Source organism: Ptychodera flava, chromosome 11 (assembly GCF_041260155.1).
Source record: "Ptychodera flava strain L36383 chromosome 11, AS_Pfla_20210202, whole genome shotgun sequence".
NCBI lineage: Eukaryota > Metazoa > Hemichordata > Enteropneusta > Ptychoderidae > Ptychodera > Ptychodera flava.
Window position 1 is genome coordinate 4,207,222 of NC_091938.1, and position 18,269 is coordinate 4,225,490.

The 18,269-nt window shown below is 35.2% G+C and overlaps 1 protein-coding gene across 2 annotated transcripts in view; it reads left to right on the top strand.

The window, feature by feature from the left end:
- The window catches only part of LOC139143325 (vitamin D3 receptor B-like), a 91,368-nt gene that overhangs the window by 557 nt on the left and 72,542 nt on the right, over positions 1-18,269 (top strand). The gene's annotated exons all lie outside the window — the stretch shown is intronic.

An 18,269-nucleotide genomic window follows, 5' to 3' on the forward strand; every position in this document is an offset into this window, starting at 1 on the left:
TAAATCGCCTACATTCGTGCCGTAATGTTCTTTTTTCATATTGGTTCTTGGCCGGGAAAGAGGTCTCTCTTGCTTTCCGACCTTTAAGATATTTTAGGTTGCGTACATGAGAGGTCAACTTGACCCATATACCGGCATTCATTGATTGTTACAGCCCCTTTAATAAATGTGATTTATGAATCTTTTACTTAAGTTTCATGCATCCTGCAATCTTCAGATTTATGTTATTATTTATTAATTGTTATTTATAACTCTCTGCTTTAGCAGCAAGCACTATAATTTCCCATGAAGACATCTGTATATATATATATATATATATATATATATATATATATATATATATATATATATATATATATATATATATATATATATATAGTACTTTAAGTACAAGTAATAATACCTGCTGCTATTTAAGTTTCATGTATCTTGTATCTTGTAATCTTCCAACAGATTTAAATTTCCTTGTTTTTTTTTTCTGATGTATATTTTTTGGACATACATGTAACATTATACTATGGTCCTAGATGGTGTAGAAGTTCAATAAATCATATTTGTTTTGGTGGCAACATTTTGTGACCAACTCAGAACATTTATTTGACGGTGTAGATTTTTCAGCATTGATTACTATACACAATGTACCAGGTTCTCCACAAGCAGATTTTGAAGGATGGGCCTATCCTCAGTTTTTGGAGAGCTCTATCCATACGTTTAAAAGAATGCATTTTCACAACAACAGAATGTGCAAATAAATCATTATTACAGAAATTGACCACCCCTCTATTTTTCCAAGCTGTTGAAAACACTGATATATAATATGTGGGTGGTAGTCCTATGGGAGACAGTGGAACCATTTGTAGAAATCACTATTCCAAACAGAAGTTTGGTCGTCAAGGGACCAGAAACTGCTGTTCATTTCAAGCCCCGTTTCATTTTCTGTTCTCAAAGAAAGTTGAAGAAGATTGTGCAATTACATGTACTTAACTTACGAAGTCTGTCAAACCATGCATTACTCTGTTTAGGGACCAATAAATGTTATTGTGGATGGAAGATCAAAAGGTTATACTTCCACTGTATTAAAGCAGCTTGAATATTTTTGATTCAAAGATTTTTTCACTTTTCACAACAAAATTCCTTCATATTTTAAAGCCATATATGTAACAAAAGTGAGACTTGTTTTTTTTCTTGTTTGTATGGTGAGGAAAAGAACTCTCTGAGCACGAAATCAATTATAACTGAAACATTAACTTTTTCCTGTTGATGTTGGAGGGAGGTATCATATCTGTAATGATGGTTTATAGCTTTTGACTCTGACTAGTACAATGTTTATAGGATTGCTGTGAATCTGATACTTAGCCATATTCTTGCCCAGACTAGTTGAATCTACCTAAAAACTTGCAAACATATCATAAATTTCATCTCAAAGCAATTTCAATGCAAGAATAAAACGAATAGATTTAAACATACACATTTATATCCAGAGTACTGATTGGTAATGACAGTTTAACTGAGCCTCAGCGACAGACATTCAGACTCTCAAATTTTTACAATTTTTTTTTTGTCTACTGATTGCGTTCACTCATTTGATGATCAAAAAGTAAAGTCTTTCACCATCTTATTTTTGTGAAAACTTAAAATTTACCTTTCCCCATTGCATTAACACAGGGACCGCAGCCATTTTTGAATTCCAAGTGTCTATGAATATAAATAATTTGTTTCTCTAGCATTAAATTTTGCATGTTGACCCTTATTTTGATCATTGATTTCCGGAAGGGAATGGTTTGAAGTTTCCTTTATGAACGTTTAGCAAAAGTTTAAATCGTTCATTTTCAAGGCAATAATGCATTAAATTACATGGAACTTGAAGGAGAAAGTTTGAACTTTAAGGTCATTAAATACTGATTTCAGTGTTCACTGACTCTGACCTTAAGATTATAGTTTATGACCTGTAACTCCCAGGGAGCAGCTTACCTTTAACCTTATAAACAGTTGACATGTTTTTATGTTGCTTCCAAGCTTTGAGTAGAATTTTTTTCTATAGTCTGTGATTCAAAATGAAGATAGAATCGATATTTTTTTTTAAGTATCACTTCATAATTTTCTATTGTAGATATATTAAAAGGGAAACAAAATGTTGAATTTATATAAAACTGGGGACCTACAAATTTCTCTGTTTTCCCTTTAAAGTGAAAGTTCTAACAATTTTAGGGTGAAACTGGTGGCTTTTCTTTATCGTATTATGATCTTCTCTTGCATGCCCGTATTAAAATGAAGTCATTCCACTACATATGAAAAGTAATCCTTCCTGCAGCTGTACACAAGTCTCAGAGTTGTTCAGTAACCAGGATACATTGACACACAGACTTGTAGCCCGAGGACAAGTATTAGCCATTTGATAAACACCAAGCCACATGTGCAGTATCAAGAATTTTGAACCCTGCGTATTGCTCATTGTGTGTGCTGTAGTGATCAATTTGAAGTTGCTTCAGATTTTATTCAGATACTTCCATTCACTCGCAAACTTGTCATTGGTAAAGTGCGTTCGACTCATGCAATTCAAAGATTGATTGATGGTAGACACCACATAAAAGAGGTCACTACATAAAATATGCCACCACAGTATTTCCATTTGAATAAAGCCCGCATCTTGAGATTCTTCATTCTGTAAACCAATTTGTCACTCAATAAATTAGCATACACTTGTGCCGACGCACTACTTTCTCATAGTGACTTTCTTTGTCAAGGTAATTATAATTTAAAAACCTTGCCCTTACAAAAGTTTATTGACATTGTGTCTGCTGGCGCCCTCACATTGAGGCAGTATAAAAGCAAACAGTCTGACGTTGATAACTCTAGTCGATAAATTGTTTATTAAAATTCTTTGGTTGAATGATGTATTCCTTTTTACAGCAAGTTGCTTAGCATCAGACAGTTCACTGTAACACAGCAAATTGTGGCACCTGCTCTATGCCATCTTTTGATAACTAGAAGAGATTGATGCTGGGACACGTTTTTATTTGCTGATACTTGACCCATCTCAGTGACTGGACATTTTCGTAAACCTACATTGTGACTCATATCAGCATTTTCGCAGACAAGTGTCAGACCACCAGCATGTGAGAAGTTGCCATTTTGATAATCAATATACACATAAGATGTTATCAAACTTGTATTGCCAACAATCAAGCTTGTCTCTGTGGCTAACCGTTATTACTGGTTCCTCAGGGATTGATACTATGATTCATATATGTTCAAAATTTTGATAAGAATAGTAAATTGAAGGTTAAAGGTACTGAACCTTGCCTCGGTCTGAAAAAATTGTCACAGCAGAAAATCTGAATGACGACATAAAGAGAACCTTTTCAACTCAGACAGTGTAGTAACTGCCCGAAAATCCTGAGTATCAAATGTATGGTACCTTTTCTGAAAAAGTTATAACTTGTCAAGCCGTTGACTTTATTCATCTGAGTCGTGACAAAGCAGGCCAAGCTACGGGCACATTGTGTCAAAGTTTATTCACATCTGATTTGATTATTAAATAACCCAGCCATGCAAATGTTCTACGACTTTCTATGGACAAATTAATGTCAAGGACACTGTGTATGTAGTCCTTCAAATAAATCAAATACATGCTCAGATTTAGAGTCTTCGCTTAAAATATCAAAGTTAAAATTTACATTGAAATCGAGATCCCTTTGTGATTTATAATCCCACATTGTGTAAGTTACCATTCTTATCAAAAGTTATTAGTGTTCTGTAACACCCCTTCCTGCAGGAACCTGTGTGGGAATACTTGATTAATGCTGTTGGTGGATGGATACAGAACGTGAATGCTGATATTTACACTTTTATAAATTTTTGATAATTTTTGCACAATGTATTACTGCAAATGTATTCAAACAATGTATCAAATAGTCCTATAATACTCAGGAAATTATCTAAATGTTTTAATGTTGTATGTCAGCTGTCGTGAAATGGACTAAATAATCTAATTTTATATTGCTGTGGTTATAAAATTACTGGGACCACAGACAAAACACTTACTTGCGAAGTTACAGGTCCATCTTGAACCACTACAGTAGTATTGCATGTATTGCGAGTGGCCGTACCAGGTATATGAAATCACTATAATCATACTCTGCCAGTGAATTGTTTACTTTGCACTGTTGCTGTATATCATCGAGATGAAATGAGTTGAGAGAACCATGCATCTGTGACATTTGATATGGTGTGGTTGTAAAAAGCGTAGTTACATCGATGGCCTTATAATATCATAGTTTATATGACCGACACATATCAGGTTCCCAGGGATCAGGTCCTGAACAGCTCAGGAATTTGAAGCGGTTTACTAAATATAGGAGATTAATAATCACAAGCTTAGAGGAATTCACAAGTCAAACTGACACGATTTCATATTCACCGCGGCAAGGCGGCCTTCACCTTTCATCCATGTTGTTATTATGCAATAGAATCCAGTATCCAGTTTATAAGTCTGATCAAAATCTGTTTTCTGAAAATCCATTTGGCATAGAAATCAAGAACATAAGTAAATTCTGAAAAATTACAGAAACTTTCAAAGATACAGAGCAACGTAATAAATTGAAAACAGTTCAGAGTTGTGCTTTTTTATAAATTTGAGCCGCGATCCCCAATTTTTAATCTTGATTTTGAAAGAGAATAGCTTAAAGACACCTTGAGAAAAGTTTTAGCAAAAGTTAAAGTCTTTTATTTTCAAGGTGCGAACTACCATAAAGCACTTTTGGTCATAACTTTTGATGTGTTTTTAGTGTTTTTGTTCTGTTTATAGAATTAAAATAATTTCAACTCATCAAACCACACTATATCATAATAATTAGTCTTCACCTTGCCAACATTCCCAGCAGCCTCATGTGATGTCCCATGTCATTCTTGAGACTAAATTTCAGTCCAGACGCAAATTCATTTGTCAACTATAACTTTGCATATTGTACACATTGAATATTGTTGTATCGTAGTATCTTCAATGTATGTAGCAATTTTAGTCAACTTTCATTGAGTCAATCGAGATATATATACCTAATTAGAAAAGTTCATTAAATATGCAAATTTGGAATTGCCTGAAGTAAAAATGCTTAATTACTTCCAATAATATTCTATCATAGTATCTTCAATGTACATAGCAAGTTTCGTCAACTTTGGTCGAGTCAATTCAGATAAATATCCCTAATTAGGAAAGTTCATTCAATATGCAAATTAGGAATTACATTTAATGTCAATCCTTAATTCCTTTCACAGCTGATATATGTTGATGTGATCAACATTCGTAGAAAATCTCTTCAAATTGTGTGCAGTCGTTCTCAATGTACCGGTACATCCGTTTTTTCTAAAATCATTAATTATGCAAATGAGCAAAACGTATACAAGCCACAGCACCAAAAGCTAATCAGTTCTTGCCATTTGCTAACTGAATCTATGTACCAGATTTGATTCTGATCTGATCAGCTGTTTTTGAGATATCAGACCAACAGACAGACAGACAGACAGACAGACATCGCTGCGACATATGCTCACGTGTGTGAACACGTGAGCAAAAAAAGGAATCTCACAGTTTTCAATCCCAATGTTTTGTTCCTGTATATATAGCTACAGGAGCCATATGTTTGATCTGGTTTTCTATCAGATTTTATACCCATATAATCTGCTAATACACAGCATCATCCTTTCATACTTTTTTACAAGCATACTGGTTCTGTCACTCTGACCATTGTCATGCCATCAGAACTTATGGATGCTGTTCTGCACAAAGTTTATGTAGAGTTGTACAATAGAATGTCTTTGGCAGTACGATTGCAAGTGATGGGGTTGTACTCGTACCGGTGGAACTGATAGGGTTGTTGTAATGCCACCAAAGAGCTAGTACTAATTGAACTTAAGGTAGAACGCGCCTCGGGGACAGATATTCGGACTCTCAAACTTTTTCAATTCTTTTCTGATCTACCACTTGTAGGGGTTCGTTTTAAAGCTCTTGGCATAAGAAAACTTTTCACTTGCTTAGTTTTTTGAAAATCAAAAATTTTATTTTTTCTCCATAGAGTTAACACAGGGATGGTGGCCATTTTGAATTTCAAATATTGGTATATCTCAAGTAATTTGTTTCTCTTGTTCCAAAATTTGCACGGTGACCCCCATTTTTTATTCTTGATTTTTAAAGAGAATGGTTGAAATATTCTTTGAAGAAAGTTTGAGCAAAAGTTTAAGTCTTTCAATTTCGAGGTGCATACTACCTTAGAGAGGCACTCCCACTTGGTAACATTTTTAAAACACATTTTTTTAATGCCAACAGTCAATATTTGACGTGGCGACTGCGGGGGATCGCAAGATATCGATAAAAACATGTCATTTCCCGAGCGTATTTTTCACATCCCGAAGGTTTACAATCGTTTTTGATTTTGACCCGAAATCCCCCGAAGGTTTGTTATTGTGCTGATTGACGATATTCTAGGGAGTCTACAATAAGTTCGAATGACGTGATTAATTTACTTCCCACTGCAAAGACTTTGTATACAGCATTATGCCTTTACCTCAGGTAAGTTTTTAAAACTCTCCTTAGTTTTTGTCGTTTTCATTATTCTAAATCAGTTGTATTATATTTTTACCAATACCACATAAACATCAGTTTTTACGTGTCAAATATTAGTCCGCCTCCGATGACTACTTTTGTCGTCTGCCACACTGTACGCCGCGTGCGTGGTATGCGTCTATGCATACCACGCGACGGCCGCTATGTATCAACCACACATAATTGTGCTACTCACCTAAGCGAATTCTGGTGGAATCAGCAAAAATTGTCTTTCGTTTATACGCCAAGTCAGTAAGACTCAGCTTTCTCCCACGGGACATGACCGATCACCGACGCATACTGTGGAGTACAGCGGCGTCAGTATAGACTTCGTACTCCATAGATTAGTTTACAATGGCCCCATTGCCGAATGTTCGATGTTCGGAAGCTGAATTTAGGTGGGCCACCGAATTCACAACTTTTCCTTTTTTGAATACATTTTTTTTATCGATATCTCGCGATCCGCGCGCAGTCACCACATCCAAATATCAACTGTTGGCATTAAAAAAATATGCTTTAAAAAGTTACCAAGTGGGAGTGCCACTTTAATACAGAGTTGTGCAAAGTAATCTGAGAAATTGTACCGCTGACTTAAAGAGGTGGGTGTAGTGGGGGTGGGCTGGGGGTGAGGGTGGAGTGCCTTTGAAAGCAACTTGAATTTACCATTGAGTGTGTTTAGCCTGTACCATTGAAACTGACAGGGGTTGTAGCAAGTAACCTGATGGGCGTTGTAGTGTTACATACCAGTGTGTACATGTATTAAACTCCCCGGAGAGTTAACTTGATGTTAACTGGTTTAACCAAGGTACTGATCAATCAGTATCATTATTGCAAAACCAACATACATCATCTTAATGATACTAGCTCGATTATACCACTTTGAAACTATGCACGGTAACAGGTCTCGGTATTAAATCCCCATGATACAGAAATTTATCCCCTCGTATTATGTTCATAAAGGTTAATGTGAAAGCTACTTTGCATTAATAAAACATCATAGACTGTAGAGAGACGCTTATCGGCTTCATAATGTGCCTAATTATTTTTAAAAAGATTTTTTGCATTTTCAAACATAGCTGAAGGCAACATGAAAATATTGAATGTCACATTCAAGTAGTCAGTTTTATTGCTATTAATAAGATCATTGCATAGCCTACTTGAAACACTTAAATGTAATATGACGTTACCAAAGATATAGAAAACCAGTGATTATAAATGGAATTTTTTTTAGCTGTTCATGAATAGAAAAATAACTGCCAGGCAAATATTGCGCAGGAATAACAGTTCACAGTATTGCAATCAGAGGAACTCTGACCTGCTGCTCTCAAGAGTTGAATTAAAAATAGTGCAATTTTGCTTTCATTTGACCACACAAGAGTCGGAAAAAATGATTTGCAAGACTTTGTCCATTGTTCAATACATTGTATGCTTTTAGATTACTGGAACCACTCATCAGAAACGCTGAGTTGAATGTAGAATGGCAACTTTTGAAAAATCTGCAGATGATTGACCAGAACCAAGTTGCCTGTAACATTCATGACAAGGAATACATCATGCAGAAAGTATTGTGTTACAATGATATTGCAGTGTTACTGTGTAGTCAAATATTTTCAAACACTTTTGTAGAGTGATGTCAGTCTGTAATACTATAGCCAAGCGTATACCATAAAGTTTTTAATGGTTTGAGCCATGTGGTAAATTGTGGATTGTTTTTCTGATTGTAAAAGCCGTTACTGCTTTTTGTGGCAAAGTTGCAAGTATTTCTACATAGTACATTGTAAGAAATACTATCTTCAGAGGAGGTTTTGATAAACACTGGGATACATGTATTTTGATTAAAACGGATGACTTTACGGTAATATTTAAAAAAATCGCTGAAAATTTCATGACAGTTATCCCCAATACCATAAACATGTATCTGATCCTGCAGGCCAGTTTGTTCATGGCATCGACAATGAGCTTCTGAAGCCATTATTCCATGGAAAATGATGAAGAGACCATTACTCATGATTTTATACAAACTGTCATGTGTCATGACATTGATAATTTTTTTTATGTTCTCCCCATATGGAATGTGCCTTATTTTGATTTCAAGTTTTGTGACCCAAGGGTGAATAAATAATAGCTCTTTCATGTCAGGGGAGATGTTAATGATGGTTTATACTGCAAAGCATCATGGGTAGCTCAGTATCTTCCCTATACGGGTAATTGTCCCCAGTGTGTGTACACTGATACTGGAATGAAATCCTGTTCTAGTGGAAATTGTGCCTAGAGGGCTAATTTATAGAAATTTTCACCAATCACGCTTTTTGTGCATCTTTGCTTCAGGTTATTGCAAGGTTCAACATGCTGTCACTGTAGGAATAACAAATTCATGCTTCATTGAGCCAAACATAATTTACACCAAGCCATCAGAGTGACATGCTGATTGCTTTGACATTTAACTGTGCTCAAATGGGCCAGTCAACTGAAAACAGTAGTCTTCTACAAATTGTTTTCTAGACCTTGTGAAATTTCCAAAGGTTCCATTTGGATTTTATGCCGTAATAGGTACACGTACTCGTTTTTCAACATGTTTGATAAATCTCAAAGAAATTATTTCATGTACAAGCTTTGGTTTGACTCAAGAAAGTGCCGGTTCTTGTGATTCAATCCTTTTCAGCGGGTTCACTTTGCCAGGAGTCTTCATCAATAGTAAAGGATACCAAGAGGAAAGTTTCCACTTGGATATGCTAGTGCAGAGATACATGTACAATTCATATGCCTTACAGTGAAGCTGGTAGATCAGTAAAAATAGTTTGATGAACCTTCAGCACAGAATTTACACAGAATTTTCAAAAAGGATATACTAAATTGTAATTGATATCATCATGACTTGTGAAATATCCCTTGGGTTGCTGTGCATTCTGATTAAAAAGCTCTGTAGTGGGTGTGATGTCCGTAGGCATAAACAGTGGGATTCACCTTATCCCTATACAGTTTCAAAGTGTGTAGCTGTCCACATAACTACATACATGTAGCTTCAATTTTCCAATTATGCCTGAGTATACGAAATGAATGTATTTTATTTCAAAACACTAATGTATTTGGTCAAATTCAAAAGAAATTTGCTTTTTTAACTTCAGTTGTTTCAGTAATCATAGTTCAAGCTAATATGTATTTTTGCAAGTCAGTGCCTGAAAATATCTTTCCATATCTAAGAAATTTTGATATCTGTCAATATACCGTATACTAGACAAGTGTCACTATAGTTAAGTGTTATCTTGATGTACTTCTGGAGTTTGATTAGTAGGACTCAGTGAACTCAACACACTGTCTGGCCTTTGGCACTTGAAATATAAAATTGCATAAACAGTGCAAATTTGCATAAATGGAAGATCTCTGATATACTGGATTGTACACACTTTATGATTTGTTATTGTACAGATTGTGAGTTTGGTAAAGGAGACAAGTCCGGTAGTCTACGGTTAAGCCTAATTTACAGGACCTTGTCTCCTTTACCAAACTCAAGATACCCTATTTCGATTCCATGTCTCTAAACTGGTGCATCCTCTTTGTAGTTTGACTGAGTGCAGTTTCGCTCCTAACAAACTCATAGAGATTGTATCACGATTGGCTGCCATGAAAACTGACAAAGTCTTACTTAAAGTCTAAATCTGTTATTGAACCTCTGTGCCGTGGGGGATGTACAGTGTATATGCAATTCATCATGTGTTACCATGGTACCTTTGTTTGCATTCTTCTTTATATTTACTATATAGATTTACCGTTTCTTCTCATATTTCAACAGCAAAAACTTGAGGCTAGATTGTGCCTAGACACCAGACTATGTACTCATATATGTCTTGACTGATGTGCCCAACCTTCTATAGTAATTTGTATCGGACCACCAGGTCACCCCAGGTATGACCTTTGATCCACCTATGACAGCTATCCGGAGTCCAAGCTATTACCCATGAGTCCTTGCTCTGTGTCCTAAGGCAGTTCTGACAGTCAAGTTTAACCAAGTTCATGAAAGCCACCTTTGAATTTTCTTTGTGTAACAGTTCACCCATGTAGACTTTGTACGTCACACACCTAAATTTCCAACTGAGATACATGTGAATGCACATTGGCAGAGAGGAACACTCTCCCCTTCTTGATAGATGGACTGTGCTCACAAGAAATGCAATTAAACGAGTAAGATAGTCAATCATATCAGGAGAAATCTCAGCAAACAATGCCAAAATGAAAACAAATAAAAGAAAACTAAATGTACTGGCCTAAATTGTGAAAATTTCAAAAATTAGCATTTGATTGGTAAAAAAATGTACCTTTCCGACCAGGATTTAATGAGTCATGTATATTATCTATTATTCAATCATGGTTTTATGAGAAATGTATCATTTACACAAATTGGATACAAAGTTATCAACTTTTTTGTTGGCTCTGCCATCAGTCATGCGAAACTTATCAGATTTTTGTGTCAGCCCTAGACTCCTCTCTTGATGGGCGCAAAATTGGTTCAATGCTATGTCGACATAGAGCATTCAGATTGCTCGTATAATACCAAAATAAAAGTTATGTTAGTCGGGTGGTGATTCAACTTTATCTGTGTGAATTGTGTAAAAGTTACAGTGGATCTTAAATATGTAGAAGATACTAAAACTAGCCAAGTCTTTGCACAATATTTGTCTGAAGTACAAGTCTGAACCTTCATTTGCTTTGTATGTTGCATTCAGGCATTTGACCTTTGCCCCACATCTCTGCCTACAGGTTGCTAAGCTACCACATCATGTTGTATAGTGCCTGAAAGCAAGGTCATAGTCATGCCCTTGTCCTCACACAGCCGAACTCCACCTCTCATTGGTCAGATGATATGAAGGAATACATATCTTTACAGATATTCAGAAGAAATGTATTTGCAGAGAGCAGACTGATTTATGATTTTAAAAATTGTCTAATAATGTAAAAAAATATATAAATACATACTTCATTTTTGTGTGATCTCTACAATACTCATGTATAAAACCTTTCCTGCCATTTCTGTGACCTTCTCGTCACAAATGCAGTTGTTGTAAATTGTAAAGTAACCCTTCTGTATTCTGAAAAGGTATGGAAGGTCTTTCACCAGAGAAATGTGAGAATAGAATTTTACAGTCCCTTGTCATGGAGCCAGTATTTTTAATGAACAGGTCTGTTTTAACAGGTTTCACAGTAGTGAGATGTAGAAATCAATCACTTGAAGCTACATGTCTGCAGATATTTTATCTCTTTCAATCACTACTTTGAGCGTACAATCTTGGCTTTTGTTGAACTATACATAGGAAGTAATAATTCTGTGAATACCAGTCATTTGCATATTGAAGTCAAGATGCCCAGAAATAGTTCTTTGTGTGAAGTACAGTTTAGTGCCTCTTGAATTGTGAGCGAGAAATAATTAGGATCTTGTAGAATATAGTTATTCAAGTTCAATGGCAGGTGAATCGTTTAAGTCTTTTAAAACTAGATAATTTGATGAATGATTATTGGTGGATTATTGTAACAAATCTCTTCACAGTCTAAAGAATTTCAACCCATCACATACATGTATATACTGATAGTTTATGATTCCAATCCACAGTAGCCAGTGTCACATTGCTTGTCATATCAGTCATACCTCCTGTAATTCCAGTGTGATTACTTGGGTGGCTTTCACAAAATGTTTTGCATAATATTGACATGTTAGGATAAAAACACAAAATTGTTGAACCATATCAAAATATTTCTGATTAAGGCAGAGTGAGCTTCGGAAATTCAGACTCCAAATATTTTACAATTCTTGTCTGATCTACCACATGTGGAGGCTTACTTTAAAGCTCTTAGAGTAAGAAAAATTTCACTGTCTCTGTTTTTTTTTTTAAATTGAACATTTTCTTTTCCCCCATATAGTTAACACAGGGATGGCGGCCATTTTGAATTTCAAAAATAAGGTAATATGTTTCTCTAGTTGCAAAGTGTGCATGGCAGCCCCTGATTTTTATTCTTGATTTGGTACGAGAACAGTCAAAAGTTTCATTGAGGAAAGTTTGAGCAAAAGTTTCAGCCTTTCACTTTTGAGGTGCATACCACCTTCAATGAGTAGATATGTTATGTCGCCACCATGGTTGTAATAGCTATAACTTTAGATGTATGACACCAAAATAGGTCTGATAATCAAGGTAAATAATTTACCAGGTCCAAAAAACAAGCAGATAACGACAGTGACAATAGCTTAATCTTGAACCACTGCTCAGTGGTGGTACCAGGTGTCTGGAATGGGTATGCATTCCCTGCTAGCATGCTACATTTGTCAAGATTGACCCAGGAATGCTGTCACAGATCTCTGTGCCTACCATAGAACTTCTAAAATGATCTAACTAGTCTGCTTTCTAATGCATTTAGATGCATCAGATTTAGATTTTATGCATTTTCCAGTGTTTTAGTTCTGTTTGTTTGTAAGAAAGAAAATGATATGTATATGTTATAAGTCACTTTTAATCTTTAAAAATTATGAAAAAGTTATATTTGTGAGAAACTGATGAATATTCAGGGAGTGTTACTGTTCAGATGATCTTTATTCTTTGCAGAAAAATAATTGTTCTCAAACTTATAACTTTCATCCTGCTGGTGTCATGTTTGAATCATTGCAATCTTGGTACCATCATTGGCAGCCCACACTGGTCTGTTTTGGTTTTGCACAACCATATTAAGAATATAAATATTCACAGAAGACAAAGTTTGTCCCTTATCATAGTCATGTGCAACAATGATGTGGCCGTAAAATTTCTTATCAATTTTTTTATTGAGCTTGAAATATTGTTTGATAAGGGATTAATCAGCTACTGAATTTTTAATATATTACTTTTATTGTTCATTTTGTTTTGAAAGTTAATAGAAAAGCAAATAAATTATGAGACCCGTACACATAAGGGATTCATATTTTTTCCTCAGATAAAATTATTCATAAGTAAAACAGTGATAAGACTTTGTGTGTTCTTTCCAACACATCAATACTAATTCAAAATTCTGCTAAACAGTGACTTCAGCAGAATTAAAGTGTAAATTATTGACTTTGTCTTCTTTCCTATAAGATTTTATTTATGTAGTCTAGCACTATAAACATGCCAAGTTATTAGTTTTACATTAATAGCTTGAAGGGGTGACATGTTTTAATTTGTTTAAAAAGTTCAGATCTCACTTATAAAGTTTGATTTCTATGATAACTGTAAATGCAGTTTATACATTTATGTGATGTCGATCATAGATTCAAACAACACATCAGCACTACCTGATTTGCCATCCACTCCCTTCTCTGCAAAATTTGACACATCAGCCGACACATCGTATGTGTCTCAGGATTCCTGCGTCATTCTCATCCATGCCGATATAGCATCAAAGCTGGACTATCGCAATGCTTTATTGTATCAGTTGTATGGCCAATTACAGCACGTACAACGTGCTCAAAACACAGTTCAGCAAGAATTGTCATTAAAACTAAGAAATCACACCATACATGTATAACACCTGTTCTTAAGGAACTTCATTGGCTCCCTGTACCGTACCTCATGGAATATCTCATTTTTTCATCACTTCAATGCCCTTAATGGACTCTCTCCACAATATCTCAAGAACTTAATTTCATCACGTACACTTCATTCATTGTACAAATGCCTTCTTCACACACCCAGATGGAATCTGACTTCCCTATGGTAACCGCGCATTCTCCTCAGCAGCTCCTGTCTTTTGGAACTCTCAACCCCCGGACATAAAAACTTCTCCAAATGTCAAAACTTTCAAAAAACACTTAAAAATATACATCTTTCAGACAGTGATTATCACTCGAAGTGCCACTGAGCATTATTTAACTTTGGATATTAGGTGCTATGTAAATTTTCAGATAGATAAAATTCTTTCTGTGTAGCAGTTGATTTTTCAGAGCATTGGTATGAAAAGAAAGGAAAAGTAATAAAATCTATCACAGCTGCCAAGGAAATAGAAGTAGAATTTTGCAAGCATGAATTGAATTTTCATCCAAAAATTTCAAAATTTGTTATCCGTAGGTCCGCAGACTTTGAGCAATGTGAACCATTTAAATAAATTAAAATTTATTGCTGAATGGTTAAAACGAAGCAAATGAAATAACAAAAGCTACCAATGTTATGTACAGCTTGACCAAAATTAACATTTGTATTTTTCATCAGAAAATTTTACCCTTGGTTTTCACCTATCATACTTGCATGTATGAACTCTTTCCCATTGAGTTTCATGTTACTGCCACATCATGTTGGTCATAAAAAAACCCACAAAATACATCTCGTATAGCCTGTTTAATAAATTTGACCATTCGACCTAAAAACATAAAAAGACATGGTAGTATTGACTGACTTGACCCGATATAGTGATAGTGTGTGTTACAGTGGTGTGTATTACACTAATCCTATGAGTACAACGATTTTTACGCTGATGCTGAAAAGGATTTACAGCTGTAAGGTACAGTAACAGTAAAATTTGACAATTTTACAGCAGCTAACGTTTGATATTTTTCGTAAATTTTTCTTTCACATATTAGCTACTGGTATGGGTTTCTTGGTTATATCCTACAGCACATTCAAATATCAAATATTTGACTCATCAACATACTGATACATGTAGGGTGCATACAAGTATGTGTGACATATATTGTCATTGTTGATGATTCAATTCAGGTCCAGACATGAATTGAGTTGTCAATATCAGCGATACATTGTCACACAAGTACACATAGCATTAACAGCGAAATATTTAAGCAATAAAGCACACCCAGCGATGGTAAACCACGAGATTTTGACCATTTCACTTCATATACGGTATGCACTCGCTATCGCTCATGCATATATGTTGTGAACTGGTCAAACTCTCGTGGTATACCACCGCCGGATGTGCTTTATTGCTATTATATCATAACAGTATATTGAAATTCTGGCGTGGAACGTCATAAAAGGACTTTTCCTCAAGCTGAGAGCTAGTGCGCATGCCAGCCGTGGTATATCGCCAATATACCACGTTTTTTTTCGCATCTCGACCAATCAGATCGCTGTATTTGCACCATCAATATACTGGTATGATATAATGGGTATTATATCATACCAGTATATTGATGGAGGAAATACAGCAATCTTATTGGTTGAGACATGACCATGACCATGGTTTATTCGTGATATACCATGGTGGCACACGTGTGATTTTTAAATGTGAGGTTAAAGGAAAACCATTGGACGCGTGTATGTATGTATGTATGTATGTGTGTATGTATGTATGTATGTATGTATGTACGTATGTATGTATGTACGTATGTATGTATGTATGTATGTATGTATGTATGTATGTATGTATGTATGTATGTATGTATGTATGTATGTATGTATGTATGTATGTATGTATGTATTTATGTATGTATGTATGTATGTATGTATGTATGTATGTATGTATGTATGTATGTATGTATGTATGTATGTATGTATGTATGTATTTATGTATGTATGTATGTACGTATGTATATGTATGTATGTATGTATGTATGTATGTATGTATATATGTCTATGCATGTATATATATGTGTATGTATGTACACATAGCATTTAACAGCGAAATATTGGGTATGATATCATACCAGTATATTGATGGAGAAAATGCAGCAATCTGATTGGTTGAGACATGACAATGACCATGGTATATGTGCAATATACCATGGTGGCACACGCGTGAGTTCTCAGTAACAGTAAATATCCTTTTTTGACATTCCTAGACAGAATTTCAATATACATTATGATATAATAGCAATAAACAACACCCTGCAACGGTATACCACTCGATTTTGACTAGTTCACTTCATATGTGTACGAGCGATGGTGAGTGCATATATGAAGTGAACTGGTCAAAATCTTGTGGTATACCATAGCTGGGTATTGTTTATTGCTTAATTTCATCATGCTGTGTGAAGCAAACCGAAAATTTGCAGTTGATAAATAGAAAAAAAATTCTGCAAACATTGCCAAAAGTTACTGTTACCATACCGGTATGTACCAGGCCTGTAGGTGTAATTTTAGAACTCTGGTCTCTACAATAAACAAATTTCAGTATTTTTGCCGTTCATCAAACTGTCTGATATGTAAAACTCATGTTAACAGGATATTAATGCACTCATTCAACAAAATTGGAACATGCGTAGAGGTACATTGGTCGGTCAACTACATACGTATGTGACTTGTTACCATGGCAATAGTATAATGTGCCTTTCTAAAAGCTGTACTTGTCAGAGAATTGTCATAGCGAAATCTGTGAAATTTATGTGTTACGGTGTCTCGTCAAATGGCAAAGCTTTTAAGGATTGTACTTATTCCGTATGTAATGAAATAATGAATGAAAATGGCGCAATAATGCCAGCAACAAGACTAACGTCATTTTAAGCAGCAAGGGGCATTAAACACACTACAATGCCATATGTAGCTTTTACCGGTATTCCTGTCTATCCCACGTCCTCATAAAACTGTTAACTAGATGTAAGTAGGACAGTGTCCTCAGTATGAGGTCAAACTGAATTGCAAAAGTTAGCTGATGGCAGCAAGTGTAAGCATGTCTACCTTGGTGCTAATGTCAGTTAGTCTTTACTTTCCAAACATCACAGACTTAGATTCTAATCGTCTTTCATAGTGGATTCCAGATTTCTTGGACGTGTGAAGAATTGCAATTTCTGCCAAATCACCGACACCATCTTTGTTTCCACAGTGTCATTCAAATTTTGTCTTTATTTCTGGTTTTCTATCTTCATTTCTGCTGCAGTAGTTCTTGTGGAAAAACCTCAAATGTAGGTAGAATTGTTTTGTCTCATTACACTGTTGAGAATGAAATCATGTATGCTTAGTTTCCTTCAAATCTGTGTTTATTTGCTTTTTCAAGTTTTCTGCCTCAACAGTTCTACATAAGCTCTCGTCAAAAACCTAGCATATCGTTCTTGTCTCATCATAGGTAAAGTGATCCACAACGGCAAATGTCAACCAACTGACTAGTCTTGTAAAATCTGTCCCCCAGTCTGTGTGTGGTCACTCCTTTTAATCAAACTAATATCTTGCCAGCAGTTTTCTGTTCAAATTTGTAATCAATAAAACATGCTATTATGTGTCAAACTCTCACCTTCCTCCTATAAGATACTAAAAATAGAAATTTTTCATTTTATGCCTTCCTTATTTTTAATTCAGCCAATAGCAGGGTCAACAACCCCAAACTATTGACTCTGAATACATTCTTGAGAAGTTCAAAATAACTATGTTACCAACACAAACCAATCTCTGCAGTACAGTCACTGCTGCAGATGATGGCAAATCAAGTTAAACTGGATATCTTGGAATATTTTAATGCCATTTGTGGTAGTATGCGCCTCAAAAGTGAAAGACTTTAACTTTTGCTCACACTTTCCTCAATAAAACTTTCAACCATTCTCTTTCTCGATTAAGAACAAAAATCAGGGGTCACTCTGCAGATTATGGTACTAGAGAAACAAATAACCTAAGATTTACCAATACTAGTATTTTAAATTCAAAATGGCCACCATCCTTGTGTTAACTCTATGGGGTAAAAATAAAATTTTTGATTGTCAAAAAAGACGTTGAAAATTTTTCTTACTCCAAGAGCTTTA